We start from the raw sequence: 5470 nt of genomic DNA, 5'->3' as shown, positions 1-5470 counted from the left end.
CAACCAGGGGTCTATTGATAATCCCCCTTATGTATGCTGGGAGGCAACTGAACAGTCTTGGGCCCCGGACACTTATTGTGTTGTCTCTCAGTGTACTCGTGGCACCCCTGCTTTTCATCGGGGGAATGTTGCATCTCCAGCCCTGATACATTTTTAATTCCTTCAAGTTTTCCATATCTGAGTAGTTGAAATTTCTCCTCGTTGAACTTCATATTGTTTTGAGTGGCCCAGTTGAAGATTTGGTTGACGCTGAGTATTTTCCGCAAATTAAGTCAGTTTTGTCCCAGGATGACACCCACACCAGTCCACTAACACCCAGGTACCTACCTTACTGATGGGTGAACGTGGACAACCGGTGTAAAGAAACACTTCCATTGTTTCTACCCTCGCCGGAAATCGAACCCGGACACCAGTCGTGTGAAGCAAGAGCTTTAGCCAGCAGGCCACGGGGCACCATGTTGTGTCTGGTGGCTGATATTAGATTTAGATTAGATTTTGCCACCGAAGTGGCTAGTTTATTGTGCACCCCATATCCATCCTGTGGACGGTAGCGCGAGAGCATGTGGATACACAAAAGGCCTAGGAACTAGGCCCCAAAGGGTTAACAGGAATACATATGGATTTATATCTACATATCTATAGTAAGGGAGAAAAAGTTAGCATATGAGAAGTTTTTACAAAGTAGAAGTGATGCAAGGAGGGAAGAGTATGTGGAGAAAAAGAGAGAGGTTAAGAGAGTGGTGAAGCAATGTAAAAAGAGAGCAAATGAGAGAGTGGGTGAGATGTTATCAACAAATTTTGTTGAAAATAAGAAAAAGTTTTGGAGTGAGATTAACAAGTTAAGAAAGCCTAGAGAACAAATGGATTTGTCAGTTAAAAATAGGAGAGGAGAGTTATTAAATGAAGAGTTAGAGGTATTGGGAAGATGGAGGGAATATTTTGAGGAATTGTTAAATGTTGATGAAGATAGGGAAGCTGTGATTTCGTGTATAGGGCAAGGAGGAATAACATCTTGTAGGAGTGAGGAAGAGCCAGTTGTGAGTGTGGGGGAAGTTCGTGAGGCAGTAGGTAAAATGAAAGGGGGTAAGGCAGCCGGGATTGATGGGATAAAGATAGAAATGTTAAAAGCAGGTGGGGATATAGTTTTGGAGTGGTTGGTGCAATTATTTAATAAATGTATAGAAGAGGGTAAGGTACCTAGGGATTGGCAGAGAGCATGCATAGTTCCTTTGTATAAAGGCAAAGGGGATAAAAGAGAGTGCAAAAATTATAGGGGAATAAGTCTGTTGAGTATACCTGGTAAAGTGAAAGAATTAAGAGTAAGACGGAGAATAGGATAGCAGATGAACAAGGAGGCTTTAGGAAAGGTAGGGGGTGTGTGGACCAGGTGTTTACAGTGAAACATATAAGTGAACAGTATTTAGATAAGGCTAAAGAGGTCTTTGTGGCATTTATGGATTTGGAAAAGGCGTATGACAGGGTGGATAGGGGGGCAATGTGGCAGATGTTGCAGGTGTATGGTGTAGGAGGTAGGTTACTGAAAGCAGTGAAGAGTTTTTACGAGGATAGTGAGGCTCAAGTTAGAGTATGTAGGAAAGAGGGAAATTTTTTCCCAGTAAAAGTAGGCCTTAGACAAGGATGTGTGATGTCACCGTGGTTGTTTAATATATTTATAGATGGGGTTGTAAGAGAAGTAAATGCGAGGGTCTTGGCAAGAGGCGTGGAGTTAAAAGATAAAGAATCACACACAAAGTGGGAGTTGTCACAGCTGCTCTTTGCTGATGACACTGTGCTCTTGGGAGATTCTGAAGAGAAGTTGCAGAGATTGGTGGATGAATTTGGTAGGGTGTGCAAAAGAAGAAAATTAAAGGTGAATACAGGAAAGAGTAAGGTTATGAGGATAACAAAAAGATTAGGTGATGAAAGATTGAATATCAGATTGGAGGGAGAGAGTATGGAGGAGGTGAACGTATTCAGATATTTGGGAGTGGACGTGTCAGCGGATGGGTCTATGAAAGATGAGGTGAATCATAGAATTGATGAGGGAAAAAGAGTGAGTGGTGCACTTAGGAGTCTGTGGAGACAAAGAACTTTGTCCTTGGAGGCAAAGAGGGGAATGTATGAGAGTATAGTTTTACCAACGCTCTTATATGGGTGTGAAGCATGGGTGATGAATGTTGCAGCGAGGAGAAGGCTGGAGGCAGTGGAGATGTCATGTCTGAGGGCAATGTGTGGTGTGAATATAATGCAGAGAATTCGTAGTTTGGAAGTTAGGAGGAGGTGCGGGATTACCAAAACTGTTGTCCACAGGGCTGAGGAAGGGTTGTTGAGGTGGTTCGGACATGTAGAGAGAATGGAGCGAAACAGAATGACTTCAAGAGTGTATCAGTCTGTAGTGGAAGGAAGGCGGGGTAGGGGTCGGCCTAGGAAAGGTTGGAGGGAGGGGGTAAAGGAGGTTTTGTGTGCGAGGGGCTTGGACTTCCAGCAGGCATGTGTGAGCGTGTTTGATAGGAGTGAATGGAGACAAATGGTTTTTAATACTTGACGTGCTGTTGGAGTGTGAGCAAAGTAACATTTATGAAGGGATTCAGGGAAACCGGCAGGCCGGACTTGAGTCCTGGAGATGGGAAGTACAGTGCCTGCACTCTGAAGGAGGGGTGTTAATGTTGCAGTTTAAAAACTGTAGTGTAAAGCACCCTTCTGGCAAGACAGTGATGGAGTGAATGATGGTGAAACTTTTTCTTTTTCGGGCCACCCTGCCTTGGTGGGAATCGGCCAGTGTGATAATAATAATAATAATAAATCTATAGTTCACTTATCTGTTACAAGCAAATTTAGGAAATTTGCTTAGTATATCTGGTATCTTATTTTCATTAATAAGATATCTTGACATGTCACATAGGTTATTATACTGTCTGTCTCTGTATTCCTCAATAAGTGGACAATTAAGCACATAGTGTTCAAGAGAGTAACCATATGCCTGATCACATAATTTACATTTAGTTTGATCATCATCTGTGTGTCTCCCAAACTGCCAGAAGTACTTGTAACCAAGCCTAAGCCTGGCCACTACAACATCAGTCAGGCTGTTCACATTGCAAGTTGCTCCATAAACATACTTATTTACGTTCATGTTATCATAGTGGGTTATAGATCTACTCAGGCTTCTAACTGCATTCCTATAACAATCATTTTCATTATTTACTTCTCTCCTAATATTATTCCTAATGCTAGACACAGTTATACCAAAGTTATATTCTACATTCTCCTTCTGTGTACTCTTATTGGCTAACATATCAACTTTATCATGAAGGAGTAATCCAATGTGTGATGGGATCCATAGCAATTGTACATTAATTCCTTTGTCCCTAATTTTTGAGTATCTATACCTGGCTTCCCCAATGAGCATGTTGTTGGAGTCATTATATGAGCCAAGAGCCTTCAATGATGACATAGAATCAGTAATGATGATAGAGTCAAGTTCAGTGTCATAGGTTAGCTTTAGCGCCATTAGGATTGCAAACAATTCAGTTTGCAGTGTAGACGCCCAGTTGTTAATTCTTATGCCTAACTCAACAAATTTATTATCGTTCTTAACTAGGGAGGTGGCAACAAGAGCAGATGCAGCCCTGCCAGAAGACTCCTGTTTAGATCCATCGGTGTATATAACTTGTGATAACTTGTTACTACCAGATAGGTGAGAAATTTCTTCTTGAGCAGTTGCTCTAACAAGAGATTTAAGGAAGGGATTACTAGCAATGAGCTTCTTGGGAGGGACTTGTAGGTATGTGATATTAAATGAACACATCTTCCATGGAGGGGTGAAATGCTCTTGTTAAGATAAGATAAGATTTCGTTCGGATTTTTAACCCCGGAGGGTTAGCCACCCAAGATAACCCAAGAAAGTCAGTGCGTCATCGAGGACTGTCTAACTTATTTCCATTGGGGTCCTTAATCTTGTCCCCCAGGATGCGACCCACACCAGTCGAGTAACACCCAGGTACCTATTTGCTGCTAGGTGAACAGGACAACAGTTGTAAGGAAACGTGTCGAATGTTTCCACCCGCCGGGAATCGAACCCGGGCCCTCCGTGTGTGAAGCGGGAGCTTTAGCCACCAGACCACCGGGCCACAGTGCCTACAGTGATATAGTTCATGCAGGTTATAAAACTTAATGCAATTGCACGTTTTCACAATCCATTTAGATCTGTGTGTATTTACCTCTAGACACTTGGTAAGATTCACTGTGACAGTGTCTGGTTCGTTTCTCAACATTCTAATACCGAGTACAGTGTTAATTTCAACAATCCTATCACTGATACTAGAAATACCAAGCTCCTTCCTCATGTTAAGAACTTTTGTAGATCCGGGACAGCCAAGAATAATCCTGAGAGCTTCATTTTGCATTAACTCCAAGGGTCGGAGAGAACTTTCTCTAGCTAATATCAACATGGGAGCAGCATAATCAATTAAGGACCTAACGTAGGCTATGTACATCATTCTCACGATTCTCACATTAGCACCATAGTTGGGATTGTAGCCAGCAACAGTTTTGAGAGCATTTAGCCTAGCTTTACATTTCTTGTTTAGTTGTGGTATAGTGGATTTGTTAAAGGGTACATCTACACCAAGATATCTGTAAGTTTTAACGTAGCTAATGATTTCACCCTGCAAATAGATGGGTGGGGGATGTCGTTTGCTTGTTAATATCAGTTTTAGAGAAGATATTATGAGGCCTAGTCGATTACAAATTGCTTGAACTTCATTAAGAATGGTATTCATCTTCTTATGCCCTGTTGTATGGATCATGATATCATCAGCATAGCTTATAGCTATATGTTTAGGTGAGGCAGGTAGAGCATTTAGGAGACCATTAATCAGAATATTAAATAGCATGGGACTAAGAACTCCTCCCTGCGGTGTACCTAAAGACATTTCTATAGAATCACTTCTGAAGCCTTGGTAAAGGACAGAGGATACTCTATTTGACAGGTATCCTATTATCCAGCAGAGTAAGCTACCACCAATATTCATTTTGGCTAGTTCATGTAGTATAACGGTTCTGTTCGCAATATCAAATGCAGATTTTAGATCAAGAAAAGTGGTAAAACTAGTAGAGGTGTGTGCAGTGAGAAAGGTGGAAATACAGTTCTGCACACTTTTACCTTTCATGAACCCATAGAGGTAGGGGGAAAGTTGATGTCTGATTCTGTAGTACAGTCTGTTAAGCATCATTCTTTCAAAAGTTTTACAAAGACAACTAGTTAAGGAGATCGGCCTAAATGTATCAGGCTGTTGGGGCTTAGGGATAGGCACAATGAGACTATTGGTCCAGGAAGTAGAAAGAACGCCCTCAATGTAACTGAGATTATACAGTGCCAACAAAGGGTTATCAGGCACGTGCCTTAGAGTTCTGAGAATATCATAGGTTATACCATCCTCTCCAGGAGCAGTTGATCGACCTTTGGTTA

The sequence above is a fragment of the Cherax quadricarinatus genome, chromosome 2 (genome assembly GCF_038502225.1).
Source record: "Cherax quadricarinatus isolate ZL_2023a chromosome 2, ASM3850222v1, whole genome shotgun sequence".
In the NCBI taxonomy this organism is placed as follows: Eukaryota; Metazoa; Arthropoda; class Malacostraca; order Decapoda; family Parastacidae; genus Cherax; species Cherax quadricarinatus.
Note: the sequence above shows the minus strand (reverse complement) of the source record.